General features: G+C 47.8%; 1 long non-coding RNA gene across 3 annotated transcripts in view; it reads left to right on the top strand.

Annotated features, from left to right (window-relative positions):
* LOC105609364 (uncharacterized) overlaps positions 1 to 7,907 on the top strand; it is a 291,225-nt gene extending 283,318 nt beyond the window's left edge. For all 3 annotated transcript variants that reach the window (XR_003591434.3, XR_009596148.1, XR_009596149.1), the window contains 2 exons: positions 5,701 to 5,831; positions 6,297 to 7,907. This is a non-coding gene — a long non-coding RNA (uncharacterized LOC105609364). The remainder of the gene's footprint in view (positions 1 to 5,700; positions 5,832 to 6,296) is intronic.
* The last annotated feature ends 7,092 nt before the right edge of the window (positions 7,908 to 14,999 follow it).

Below are 14,999 nucleotides of genomic sequence, written 5' to 3'. Positions count from 1 at the left end.
TGGCTGCTGAGCACCTGATAAACACTGCTGCTGCTGCTGCTGCTGCTGCTAAGTCGCTTCAGTCGTGTCCAACTCTGTGTGACCCCATAGACAGCAAGCCCATCAGGCTCCCCGTCCCTGGGATTCTCTAGGCAAGAACACTGGAGTGGGTTGCCATTTCCTTCTCCAATGCATGAAAGTGAAAAGTGAAAGTGAAGTCACTCAGTCATGTCTGACTCTTAGCAACCCCATGGACTGCAGCCCGCCAGGCTCCTCCGTAGTTAGAGGAAAGAAGCAAAGGAGGGAGAATTGAAGAAAGTAAGGGTGTTCTCTTTGGTTGATAGTATTTAGAGTAATGTTGCTTTCCTTTTTTTTCCCTAAAAAGTTTAATGGGACTGTCACCGCCATATGAAAAGCAGTTAATAACGGCATGTGAGACCAGGGCCTATTCTCAAGCTCTTCAGGCAATGGAAAGATCAGGAGCTCTGAGCCAGGAGACCCTGGCTTTGAATCTTGGCTCAGCGAATCACTCGTGTCATTGTACTCAGTAGTAGGTAGGCATTCACATTGCCTACCACGCAAGGCTGTTGTGAGAAATTAGAAAGAATATGATGGGGATGGTGTGGCCTGTGTGCGCACTGTCTGCTGTGTTGCAGTGACGGCCTCATCATGGTGGGCATCTCTGCTGCTGTGACTTCTGTGGTTTTCATTAAGAGCAGAGCTCTTTCCATCTCAGAAGATTGCATTCTTCAAGGAACACACAGTTCTAACAAATTAGCAGCTCAGCCCTTCTCTCCAATCAGCAAAATTTCTTAAATATGTACTGGGCCCTGCCCTGAGCAGAATTTGATACTCATTTCTGTGCTTGCGTGGAGAGGTTCATAATCCTAAATTCGGGAACTGGAAATCACACTGAGTACGTTGGCTAAAGAGCCAGGCTGAACTCATCATACAGAGTCCTTGTTCCAAGGAAACAGAAGACGGATGCTCCCAGGGGATGTGCATGGTCTGGCCTGGGCACTCCGTTTCTTCTTGCTGCTGTAACAAATCACCACAAACCTGGTGGCTTAAAACCATGCAGATTTATTATGTGATAGTTCTGGAGGTCAGAAGTCTGAGACAGATCTCACTGCACTAAAATCCAAGTGTCAGCTGGGCTGTGTTCCTCCTGGAGGCTCCAGGCAAGAACCAGTTTCTTGGTCTTTTCCAGCTTCTCGAGGTTTCCTGCATGCCTTGACGTCTGGCTTGTCTTCCATCTGCAGAGCCAGCAAGGGCAGCTTTCTCATGCTGTGTCCCTCTGGCTCCAACTCTCCTGTCTCCTTTCGTTTCTGGGGACCCATGTGACAACATTGGAATAACTCATCTCCCCATCTCAAGATCCTTCAGATCACATCAGCAAAGTCCTCTCCTCCATGTAAGGCCATGCATTCACTGGTTCTGGAGTTCTTCACGTGGACATCTGCGGGGTCCAGTCTTCTGTCCACCACTGATTCCTGGGGACAGACAAGGTCTCCCAACAAGGGGCTTTGAGTGGAGATTTGCTGACCTGCAGAGTGATCCACCAAAGGCTTTGACAAGTGTGGTTTATTTATAGGGAAACAAGAGGGAAATGTATCCATTTGAGTTTATTATCACACTTTCCATAAAAGGGCATTTTAATTTTAAATAGGAGGTGAGAATTATGACACTAATTGTACATTGTGCAAAGCGCCTGACCACTTGCACTTATTTAGTCTCTATAATAACCCAGCAAAGCATTATCTTCATTCACTTTAAAGACCGGTACCTGTTGTATTGGACATCTGGAATATGAACCCAAATCTGTCGAGCTTGAAAGCCCAGTTCTTTCCAATTGGGCACACAAATTCCTGGAAAAGAATTCCTCACTTTTTCCAAGGACTGGGGCTACTGGTCAGCAGTCTCGTTTCCCAGCCAGATGTGGACAGATGCAAACAAGGGGGTAGTCATGCCTTTTTTTTTTTTTTTTCTGGAACACCAGCTGGGTGAGGAGGTCTGGGCTGGCAAGAACTCAGAGTCATCTGCTCTTTTCTGACTGCCCTTCCAGAAGCAAGCTGATGAAGGGGAAAGGATTTCCCCTCCAGCCTGACATCAAAGGTTCCGGTCAGGGGCTCCCCAGGCCAGGATGGTGTTAGCAAGGGATATTAACCAAACACACTTCACCCCTGTGTTTGTCAGGGGTGGTTGTGTCTTTGACGCAGCCTCATTCCTTGGACTTAATTAAAACCCAGTTCCCTCTTTTATTCAGTTTATGAGGCCTAGCCAGCAGGATTAAGCGATTACAGACAAAAAGCCCCATTTGTGAAACACTCCTAAACTCAAGCTGTTACGCTGCTTACTTGTACTCCATTAAATTAATAAGGAATGAATGGGCTGATCCATTATGAATAAAGCAGTGGGGAGTCTCTGCCCTGGCTCATACTTCCTGCTCCCTCCTTGGAGAACATTTGTGTAAAATGATTATGTTCATATTCATTCAATTGGAATTCTCTAAAAGTGGAATGCATAAATTACTCTAAAGACACAGAGTTTATCTTAAACATTAACTGCGAAGGGTGAATTAATACGACTATTATAAAACCATTAGCATTCAGCGTATTTACCTACAGCTGCAGTATACCTAAACCAAATTCAGCCCACGATTGCCATTTGTGTTGGGTGATCAGGCGAGTTTATTTTAGCCCTCAGTTCATTTAAACTCATAACACACCCTTGAATATCCAATGTTTCCATTAGCTCCTTTCTTCAGGGGTTAACTTGGTTGGAAATTGACTTTTGTTGTTTCCCGATTTAACCACAAACCTCTACCCAGCTGTTATGACACCGCAGTGTTTCCAAATATCTGTCATTTAACTCAACAAGATAGGAACAAAGAGGCTAACTTTGTTCACTTTGAGGTCCAGACAATTACCTGAGGCGTGCAGGAGACACAGCTGAGGAGATGGGACCCCCAAGGGTCTTTCACTGACCACTTACCCAGACTGTAGAGTGTGCGTATCCTGGCTGCATGTGTAACAGGCTGCATGTGTAACAGGGCCACATGTGTAACAGGCTGCATGTGTAACAGGGCCACGTGTGTAACAGGGCTGCATGTGTAACAGGCTGCATGTGTAACAGGCTGCCTGTGTAAAAGGCTGCACATGTAACAGGCTGCCTGTGTAAAAGGCTGCATGTGTAACAGGCTGCATGTGTAAAAGGCTGCATGTGTAACAGGCTGCATGTGTAACAGGCTGCATGTGTAACAGGCTGCATGTGTAATAGGGCTGCATGTGTAACAGGGCTGCATGTGTAAAAGGCTGCATGTGTAACAGGCTGCCTGTGTAAAAGGCTGCATGTGTAACAGGCTGCGTGTGTAATAAGGCTGCGTGTGTAACGGGCTGCCTGTGTAAAAGGCTGCATGTGTAACAGGCTGCGTGTGTAATAAGGCTGCGTGTGTAACAGGCTGCGTGTGTAATAAGGCTGCATGTGTAACAGGCTGCCTGTGTAACAGGCTGCCTGTGTAAAAGGCTGCATGTGTAACAGGCTGCATGTGTAACAGGCTGCGTGTGTAATAAGGCTGCGTGTGTAACAGGCTGCCTGTGTAAAAGGCTGCATGTGTAACAGGCTGCGTGTGTAATAAGGCTGCGTGTGTAACATGGCTGCCTGTGTAACAGGCTGCCTGTGTAACAGGCTGCCTGTGTAAAAGGCTGCCTGTGTAACAGGCTGCATGTGTAACAGGCTGCGTGTGTAATAAGGCTGCATGTGTAACAGGCTGCCTGTGTAAAAGGCTGCATGTGTAACAGGCTGCGTGTGTAACAAGGCTGCGTATGTAACATGGCTGCATGTGTAACAGGCTGCCTGTGTAAAAGGCTGCCTGTGTAAAAGGCTGCATGTGTAACAGGCTGCGTGTGTAATAAGGCTGCGTGTGTAACATGGCTGCATGTGTAACAGGCTGCCTGTGTAAAAGGCTGCATGTGTAATAGGCTGCGTGTGTAATAAGGCTGCGTGTGTAACATGGCTGCATGTGTAACAGGCTGCCTGTGTAAAAGGCTGCATGTGTAATAGGCTGCGTGTGTAATAAGGCTGCGTGTGTAACATGGCTGCATGTGTAACAGGCTGCCTGTGTAACAGGCTGCATGTGTAATAGGGCTGCATGTGTAACAGGGCCATGTGTGTAACAGGCTGCATGTATAACAGGGCTGCATGTGTAACACGGCCACACATGTAACATGCCTGCATGTGTAACAGGTTGCATGTGTAACAGGCTGCATGTGTAACAGGCCACATGTGTAACAGGCTGCATGTGTAACATATCTCCATAGAAGCTGAATCTTGCTATGATCCAGGATCTTCCTCCCTGTTAACTCTGGACATGTGGGGCTGAATGATTCCCTTTTGAAGGCTATCCTGTAGGATATTAAGCAGCATCTGTGGTCCTATTCACCAGGTACCAGTAACCATACCTGCCTCCCTCTCCAACAATTGTGATACCCAAAAATGTTTCCAAATGTTGCATAGCCCCTAGTTGAAAACCACAGCCTGAATTTTCTTACCAGGAGTCACTCTGCCTCTTTCAAACTTCTTTTTCTGACTCTAAACTGAAAGAAGGTAGCCTCTGAAGGACTTTTATAACCCTCCCAGCACCAACCGTTGTGGAATATAAACCTGCTCGTCAGCAGTTGCTTCCCTGTCCTTCCTCTGGTGGGGACATAGATCCCCACAGATCTTGGGAAGATGAACCACGCCTCACCCGAAAGCCACTCTCCTCTCTTTACCCCTGTCCTTTCCCTGCTCACAAATGGATTTCCCATTTCAGCCTTGAGTGGGAAAACAGAAGCGGTCAAAGGAGAATTCCCACAGGCTTTCCATCTGCCCTGCCACCTCCATTTGCCCCTACAGGCCCCGCCTTCCTCCTACGAGTGTATCTAGGAAGTCCACCTGCTCCTAAACTCGTCGTTGCCACCCAGTGAGCACTGTCACTTGCTCAGGGCATGCCTCCATCCAAGAGCAGAGGCGTTGCCTTTTCCCTGCTTGAGTAACTCCAACATACACGCACATGCACACACATTCCCCCAGAACTGCACCTGAGAGATGCCTGCTTGCGAGGTCCCCCAGCTGTCAGGAGGGAACTCAGATGCCCTAAAATCCAGGCTGTCTTTTCAGCACGGGGATACCAAGTTCTCTTCCTTTTGTGACAACAAAATCCATACCGCCTGCGCAATTGCTATCCCAGCTCCCTTGCCCTTTCCCTGAGGGCCTCCCAAGTCAGACCTAGTGGTTCCGAGCCAGACTCACAGGAGGAAAGGGGAGTGCCTGGTGCAGGCGCGGGTGGGAACGCAGACTCAAGGCGGGTGGAAGCTCTCACCCAACAGCTTCTGTTTTCCTGGGGCTGGACTGTGGATCCCATCTGTTAACTGGGGGTGCGATCCTTGTTGGTGGAATGCCTGACGGAAATGTACATGAGGTAAAACGTGCTCACTGACACTCACCCAGTGAGGAAGGGCAGGAGGTACAACCCCAAGTGCCTGGGACCCAGTCTGTTGACTCTGACTCAGCACACTGCTCTCTCATTACCTTTGAATTACTACAGCCAGGTTGTAACCCATCGAAAACCAGCTCTTCGTGGCCAGGGCTGAACCCTAAGTAACTGAATGCATTGAGACAGCTTCTTTATACCCAGAGTTTTGAACTCCCGCCTTGCCGTATTTGTGTTCTCTCTTTCAGATGGTGTCCTGAGCAGTTTTACCATCGGCAGGCTTTTGTCTTCCACCTCATTTGCCCCTTGCACCTCGCGGAGACAGCTGCTGTCATGCTTTGCATCTCATCAGGCTTTTAAGAAGGAGAGAGTGAACCAGGTGGGTGGATGATCAGTAGCGTGGCTTGTTGGCACGGTACTTGCATCATTTGGTACCGAAGGAACGGGCCGTGTCAGCTGCAGGTCCGTGCACCAGGGGCTTTGCGGTCAGATAGCACAGGGTCAGGCCCCAGCGGACATCGTATTAGCTTCACATACTTGGGCAAGTTACTTAAATTGTGAGTCTCAGTTTTCTCATCTATTGAAAAAACTCACATTCTGTGAAAGTCTCTGTTAAGTGGTCCTGGCCCACCCTCTAAACACAAAACTGAGGCTGTGAAGGCCGCCTCCTCCACAAGGTCCCTCACCTCATCCCCAGCCTGGTGGGAAGGATTAATGCATTCTTTCTTGAAAGGACTTACATGTACATATGGAATTGGCAAAAGTCTGGCTTTTTGGCCCAACTCCAAGTAAAACTAATCATCAGAAACTTCATGCAGATTTACGATTACTCTTTCTCTAACAGGGTGAGGCCCGAGCTGCTGAGACAGAATTAAAAAGGAGCTGCTGCAAGCAGAGAGGGCGCAGGGCTTCACAAAGAGGCATTTTCAGACGGGGCCCCTGGTGTGGAGCTCTGACTCCAGGTTGGCTGTAAATTAATATCAAACACTAAAACGGCCTCACTCCCCTCTCCTACGATTGTGGTGATGGGCCCTCACGACTGGGCTACCAGCTTTCATATAATGCTAATAAAGAGAGACACATAGGATCTTCCTAATCTAGTGTGCTTAATCCAAGACATCATTTAATTTTATGATGGCTGGTTTGTCTCAGTTAAGCCAGATGTGTGCACTGAAGTCTGTCTCCTCGTGGATCCAGTGGAAATGGCACTGAGTGCTGAACCCGCTCCAGAGCATCTTGCCAGGTGCTAATTATGAGATCTGTAACAAGCGTCTCCTTTCTCTGCAGCCCTGTTCCCCTTTTATAAAATGGCTGATTAGGGTCAGGACGGAGGATGCCAACTGCAAGCAGCCCACAGAAACAGTTTGCTACACACACTGAAGAAACGTTACTAAAAAATTGGCAGAGTCTACATGCAAAACTTGATTTTTGGCTTCTCTCAGATAACTGGGGGACTGGGCCACGAGATCCACATTCCAAGAAGGTGGCAGCTGGGTGGCACTGATCATCGGGCCCTGCGTCTCACGGATCAAATGCTGGCTTTCTGCTCTGCCGCCCCCTCCAGCACCCCCGCTCCCTGTTATGACATCTGGCCCTGCTATTCAGCCATCCATTCTCTGGTTCCTGTGTTCTAGTTTGAAACCCCCATGCTGCCCAAAGCTTTTCTAGTTGAATTTAGGATTTTGAGGATCAGTGTGATCTGGAATAGTCCAGTTGAAAATACTCTTGCTGGGTCAATACTTTATTGAGACCAATATGTTATAATTCTACTAACAAACCTAAAATGCCTCTGATTCAATTTACTCTCTCTCTCAAGTTTGAAAGCCTGCTATATAAAAAGAATGTGCTGGCATATACTGGAGATATAAGGATGGATATACATTTGGTAGAAGAGAAGACAGAAAATAAACAAGGAACTGGCCAAGTGAATGTTAATGAAATTAACATCTGAGGGAATCTCAGTGTCACAGAGAAACAGAATTTTATGGAAAAGAACCATTTAGATGGCAACTCCTTTGGCTGAGGAGTTGACATTTAAGCAGACAATAAGGGCTAGAGAAGAAGCCAGACAAAGGTCAGTGGGGCTGGATACTAGAGGGTGGAAGCAAGGGGTGTGGCGAGGAAGTTGATGAGTCAGGCAGGGGCTAGACCAACTGGGCACTGGAGGATCTAACCGAGGGCCAAGCTTGATTTTTCAAGGTCTTGGGTAATGCAGACAAAACCGTTATTGGATGCCAAACTGACATGGATCATAGTCTCAACTCAGGGAACCCACAGAAATCGAAACAAAAACATCCTTGTCACTCCCCCCCATCCAACTTTGTGACCTTCCTTCTGTGCCCTTTCTCCAAATTATCTGTCCCTCCAGTGAGTAAATCTCATTAAAGACATAATTTGCACATGGAGGTTTCTTCTCTTGCAGAGGTTTATGATTGAATCATTTCAGAAAAGAAAACTAGCCCTTATTGAAAACGTTCTATATACCAGATGCTGTTCCATTAATTAAAAAAAAAAAAAAACACTTTGTATTGAAGTATCAACTTGTACTGCAGTTCAGAGCATCAGCGTACAGGTTGATGAATCTCACAAACTGAACTCATTGTGATCAACACCCAGATCAAGAAACGGAACACGTGCAGCATTCGAGGTACCTTCCTGTACCTGCTTCTGACCACCATCCCTACCCCTGCCAAGAGTAGCCGCTGACCCGGATTCTCACCCGGCAGATCAGCTTTTGCCTGTTTCTGAGCTTTATATAATGGAACGTACAGTATGCACTGGCTTCTTTGTCTCAGCATTCTGTTTTGTGAGATGTGTTTCTGTTGTCTGCAATCGTGCTTGCTTCACTGTCCTGACTCTCGCGTCACTCTACTGTGACATGTAGCACAGTCTGTCATTTTCGCTGTCGATGGACTTTTTGGTTGTTTGGAGCTATTATGAAGGGTTCTGCAATGGACAGTCCCGAAAACGTCTCTTCACATATGTATGCATGCTTTTCTGTTGGGTATCTACCCCATGAGTCGTGTTCTGCTTCATTCAGTTCAGTTCAGTTCAGTCGCTCAGTCGGGTCAGACTCTTTGTGACCCCATGAATCGCGGCACGCCAGGCCTGCCTGCCCACCACCAACTCCCGGAGTTCACTCAGACTCACATCCATTGAGTCCGTGATGCCATCCAGCCATCTCATCCTCTGTCGTCCCCTTCTCCTCCTGCCCCCAATCCCTCCCAGCATCAGAGTCTTTTCCAATGAGTCAACTCTTCGCATGAGGTGGCCAAAGTACTGGAGCTTCAGCTTTAGCATCATTCCTTCCAAAGAAATCCCAGGGCTGATCTCCTTCAGAATGGACTGGTTGGATCTCCTTGCCGTCCAAGGGATTCTCAAGAGTCTTCTGCAACACCACAGTTCAAAAGCATCAATTCTTCAGCGTTCAGCCTTCTTCACAGTCCAACTCTCACATCCATATGTGACCACAGGAAAAACCATAGCCTTGACTAGACGGACCTTAGTCGGCAAAGTAATGTCTCTGCTTTTCAATATGCTATCTAGGTTGGTCATAACTTTTCTTCCAAGGAGTAAGCGTCTTTTAATTTCATGGCTGCAATCACCATCTGCAGTGATTTTGCAGCCCCAAAAAATAAAGTCTGACACTGTTTCCACTGTTTCCCCATCTATTTCCCATGGAGTGATGGGACCGGATGCCATGATCTTCGTTTTCTGAATGTTGAGCTTTAAGCCAACTTTTTCAGTCTCCTCTTTCAATTTCATCAAGAGGCTCTTTAGTTCCTCTTCACTTTCTGCCATAAGGGTGGTGTCATCTGCATATCTGAGGTTATTGATATTTCTCCCAGCAATCTTGATTCCAGCTTGTGTTTCTTCTAGTCCAGCATTTCTCATGATGTACTCTGCATATAAGTTAAATAAACAGGGTGATAATATACAGCCTTGACACACTCCTTTTCCTATTTGGAACTAGTCGTTTGTTCCATGTCCAGTTCTAACTGTTGCTTCCTGACCTGCATACAGATTTCTCAAGAGGCAGGTCAGGTGGTCTGTATTCCCATCTCTTTCAGAATTTTCCACAGTTTATTATGATCCACACAGTTAAAGGCTTCAGCATAGTCAGAAAAGCAAGAGAGTTCCAGAAAACATCTATTTCTGCTTTATTAGGTCCTGCCAAATGGTTTTCTGTCTTTATACCTTTCCCATACATTTATTCTTTTTGAGTTCTCATGTCCACCCTTTGTTGAAGGCATCTCATCCCCTTAGGACAGATGAGAAAACAAGGGCTCAGACAAAGCTCTGTCAGTTCCTGCAGGCCACAGAGCCAGTGAGCAGCAGAGCAAGGGCACGAGCTTGGATCTGTCCGGCTCCTCTGTCCGTGTGCCCACCATCACATGGTGAGCTCCATGGTACCTCTCAATTGCTGTTTCTCCATCACCCCTTTCCTGGCCCAGTCTGGAGAAGTTAACGGTGCTACTCTGCTTCCCGGGCACCTTCTATGGGGTCCCTGCGGCCACCATCATGGATGGTGTTGCAGGGGGTGGAAAGGGCAGCTTCCCAGTCAGACAGACCTGGTTTCAGTGTCAGCTCTGCCACTCAGGTCACACGGGCTTGAAGCAAGTTGTGTTCACTTATGGGAACATGGAGGATAGTAAATATGGAGACCTACCAGGCGCAGGTGGTCTGGTATTCCCATCTCTTTCAGAATTTTCCAGAGTTTATTGTGATCCACACAGTCAAAGGATTTGGCATAGTCAATAAAGCAGAAGTAGATGTTTTTCTGGAACTCTCTTGCTTTTCCATGATCCAGCGGATATTGGCAATTTGATCTCTGGTTCCTCTGCCTTTTCTAAAACCAGCTTGAACATCAGGGAGTTCACGGTTCACGTATTGCTGAAGCCTGGCTTGGAGAATTTTGAGCATTACTTTACTAGCATGTGAGATGAGTGCAATTGTAATTTTTTGGCATTGCCTTTCTTTGGGATTGGAATGAAAACTGACCTTTTTCAGTCCTGTGGCCACTGCTGAGTTTTCTAAATTCGTTGGCATATTGAGTGCAACACTTTCACAGCATCATCTTTCAGGATTTGAAATAGCACCACTGGAATGCCATCACCTCCACTAGCTTTGTTTGTAGTGATACTTTCTAGGGCCCACTTGACTTCACATTCCAGGATGTCTGGCTCTAGATGAGTGATCACACCATGGTGATTATCTGGGTCATGAAGATCTTTTTTGTACAGTTTTTCTGTGTATTCTTGATCTGCCTCTTGAGAAATCTGTATGCAGGTCAGGAAGCAACAGTTAGAACTGGACATGGAACAACAGACTGGTTCCAAATAGGAAAAGGAATGCGTCAAGGCTGTATATTGTCACCCTGCTTATTTAACTAATATGCAGAGTACATCATGAGAAATGCTGGACTGGAAGAAACACAAGCTGGAATCAAGATTGTCGGGAGAAATATCAATAACCTCAGATATGCAGATGACACCACCCTTATGGCAGAAAGTGAAGAGGAACTAAAGAGCCTCTTGATGAAATTGAAAGAGGAGACTGAAAAAGTTGGCTTAAAGCTCAACATTCAGAAAACGAAGATCATGGCATCCAGTCCCATCACTCCATGGGAAATAGATGGGGAAACAGTGGAAACAGTGTCAGACTTTATTTTGGGGGGGCTGCAAAATCACTGCAGATGGTGATTGCAGCCATGAAATTAAAAGACGCTTACTCCTTGGAAGAAAAGTTATGACCAACCTAGATAGCATATTGAAAAGCAGAGACATTACTTTGCCGACTAAGGTCCGTCTAGTCAAGGCTATGGTTTTTCCTGTGGTCACATATGGATGTGAGAGTTGGACTGTGAAGAAGGCTGAACGCTGAAGAATTGATGCTTTTGAACTGTGGTGTTGGAGAAGACTCTTGAGAGTCCCTTGGACTGCAAGGAGTTCCAACCAGTCCATTCTGAAGGAGATCAGCCCTGGGATTTCTCTGGAAGGAATGATGCTAAAGCTGAAGCTCCAGTACTTTGGCCACCTCATGTGAAGAGTTGACTCATTGGAAAAGGCTTTGATGCTGGGAGGGATTGGGGGCAGGAGGAGAAGGGGACGACAGAGGATGAGATGGCTGGATGGCATCACTCACTCGATGGACGTGAGTCTGAGTGAACTCCGGGAGTTGGTGATGGACAGGGAGGCCTGGTGTGCTGCGATTCATGGGGTCACAAAGAGTTGGACACGACTGAGTGACTGAACTGAACTGAACTGAACCAGGCGCAGAGAGGATTCAGTGACGTGAAGTACAGCACCTGTGTGGGATCTGGATCAGAGAACAGGCCCTCAGCAATATCAGCAGATGGATGGACACGCAGAGGGCTAAACAGAGAGGGGCGAGGTGTTCCCAGCAACCGCGGTTAATCCCGGTGTTGGGTACACGCGTGGGTGTTTATGTGTGTGTCTGTGCCTCACATGTGTGTGGCTATATCTGCCTGTCTCCGTCATTTATTGCCATCTACCTGATAGGTCTTGAATAACCTTCCTCCTTTTAGGGATCTGGCTCTCCTCCTCCATCTCTGAGGAGGTGAGAGCAGATTCAGATTCGACAAGCTCTGTTGATCAACTACTCTCTGCCAGGGACTTTTAGAACCTCCGTTCCCATTCACTCCATCATTTACATCAAGTAAACCTTAAGGATTTCATGTCCAAATTCCAATAGGGAAAGTGAGGCTCAGAGACGTCAAGTATCTAACCAGCTTATGAAGCAGAGACAAGACTCATCATTGGGTCTCGTTTCCAGAGCAGAATGTTTCTCTTATTTTCGGCATCACAGTGTTTCCCTGTCGAGTCTTTGGTCCTCTGTGATCCTTCTAGAGTTCTCTTTGTTCTTGGCTAAAGAGAGTCTTGCAGAGGCATCGTCTGTACTTGCAAGAAGTGGTTTGGAGCCAGCCTGCAATAAAGAAAAAATAGATGTCAAAGGGACCCCAGTGGAAAATCTGTGTAGTCAGCTGTGAGCAAGTGTAGAATCACAGGCCACGTGTCCCTTTGGCTTTGCCCTCAAAGAGCCCCAGCTCAGCTCCCGTTCCCCTTACTTACAGCGCTTGGTTGACTCAAATTGATGTCCACCTCAAATTGATGTCCACCCAGAACCTCAGAATGTGACCTTACTTGCAAAGAGAGTCTTCGCAGATGTCGGTGGTTAAGCATCTTGAGATGAAATCACCCTGGGTAGGCTCTCTATCCAAAGACAGGTGTCCTTACAGGTAGAGAACAGGACACAGAATCCAGAGGGCAGAGGAGGCAGAGAGCGTGGTGCTGCAGGGAGAAGCCGTGGACTGCTGAGTCTTGCCAGGGGCCACCAGTGGTGAGGGGGGAGGCAGAAGGCAGGCTTTCCTCCAGAGTGTTCAGGAGCAACCCCTCGGGCCAGCGCCTTGATTTAGGACGTTTGGCCTCCAAAGTTGTGAGCCTAAGTTTCTGTTGCCTAGGCCATTCAGTCTGCAGTCATTTGTCATAGAACCCTAGGGAGCTCATGCCCTTATGGACTGTGTCCTCCTGGGAGACCACTAACCCCTGAGCCTTGGTTTTGCACACATAGAAAGTGGGTCTGTTGAGTGGGAACCGCCTTATAGAGGTTTGAATTTATATATCTGTTGTGTAAGGAACCTAGAACCTACACACACTGGGCAGGTGTTCCTTCTGTGATGTGACACCAGGGAGCAGCTGGGGAAAACCTCCAAGCCAAAGTGTCCCTCCTGAGAGGACTCTGCCTGGGCCTGGCCTCTTCTGGGCCTGAAGCCAGTCCTCTCAGCCGCCCTCTCAAGGGCAACAACGCCCATCAACCCAAGCTCTGTGTTCTTAGGGATTTTGCAGTGGCTCCTGGAATCAGCAGGCCCTATTGCTTTCAGTTGCAAGCACGTATCGCCAAAGACGCGTATCCCCCTTAGAACCATAAACGCTCTAATAGCAGTAACGGGGCGGCCTCGATCATGACCAAACGTGATTACATTCCACATAAAAATATAAAAGCTCATTTGAGCCAGGGCTCCCCCTGGGCCCATTGCCTGCACTTTTATTGAAGACCCCGCATTCCTGACTCTGTGAGTGCTGACGTCAGGGCCCAGTGAGGCTAAATCTCAAGGATCCTTGTAAAGCCCCACGGCAGCTCGCGGGCTGGACTCAACTGAAAATCCCTGATGTTTCCCAGTGTTCTGCGGCTGAGGGCCCCTCACCCTCTATTGTCTGGGAGCCCCTGTCTGCTTCGAGAGCCTCACCCTGCTGGCCCAGCCACAGCCTCACGCTCTGCTCTCCTGCTGGAATACAAAGGGCAGCTCTGCCCTGTTCCCGGTGTGTCCTGCAGCCCAGCCCTGGAATAAGCAGCCTTGGAGGGCTCCTCTGCCTCCCCTCTGCCTGGCCTCTCAGGGTCCTGCTTCACCCACCCCTGCTGGGCCCTCGAGTCTCACGGCTCAGTCGCCCCCACAGCCCGAGGCCCAGGCTGGCCTCTGAGGGCTCCCCGCGTGCCACTGCTTGCCTCCTGGCTTCGCCTCATGCTTGTCCTTCTGCTGGGACTCTCGTCAGTTACTCATCACTGACTTCCCAACATTACTTAGGTTTTGGCTTTGACGTCACTTTTTCCTCCGAGATGTCTTTCTTTCTTCATCTTTTTAAAGAAAATTGAACTATGGTTGACTTACAATGTTGTGTCGGCTTCAGATACACAGCAAAATGATTCAGTTGTATATTGCTTTTCAGATTTTTTCCATTATAGTTTATTACAAAACATTGAATGTAATTCTGCATGCCATACATCTATTCTATCTATGGTAGTGTGTATGTGTAATGTTAATGTCGGCCTCCTAGTTTATCTCTCCCCTCTCCTTTCTTCTTTGATCACTGTAAGTTTGTTTTCTATGTTTGTGAGTGTTTCTGTTTATTAATGTAAGCTTGTATCACTTTTTTGACTCCACATGTAAGTGGCTGAGTGATATCCCACTGTATGCATGCCCCACACCTTTATCCTTTCCTCTGTTGATGGGCACTTAGGTCATTTCCATCTCTTGGCTATTGTAAATAGTGCTGCAGTAAACACTGAGGTGCATGTGTCTTTTCGGGTTCGAGTTTTCTCTGGATATATGCCCAGGAGTGGGATTGCTGGGTCATATGGTAGCTCTGTTTCTGGTTCTCTAAGGAATCCCCATACTGTTCCCTCTAGTGGCTGCCCCAGTTTGCATTAACAACAGTGTAGGAGGGATCCCTTTTCTCCACACCTTCTGCAGGATATCTCTCCTGTGCCAAAGCCTGGCATGGCTCCCTTCTCTGGTCGCCTGTGCCCCCAAGTCACCCTGGCCGGTCAGCCACTCTGTCCCCTCTGTGGACATGTCTCTGCACCCCAGGCACCGTGAGGTCCTGGGCAGTGTCTTCCCACCCTTCTCCTTCAGGGCCTGGGGGGTGTCTGACTCATGGGCATGTTGATAAGGGCTGGTTGAATGAGCTGACAAAGTGTTGAGAGAAGAACACATCTTCGTAGAAGCAGACGCGAAAGGGAGGGAAGAGGC

Source organism: Ovis aries, chromosome 14, assembly GCF_016772045.2.
Source record: "Ovis aries strain OAR_USU_Benz2616 breed Rambouillet chromosome 14, ARS-UI_Ramb_v3.0, whole genome shotgun sequence".
Classification (NCBI taxonomy): Eukaryota; Metazoa; Chordata; class Mammalia; order Artiodactyla; family Bovidae; genus Ovis; species Ovis aries.
The sequence above is the reverse complement of the archived record's forward strand: the minus strand, read 5'-3'. Positions and strand labels throughout refer to the sequence as shown.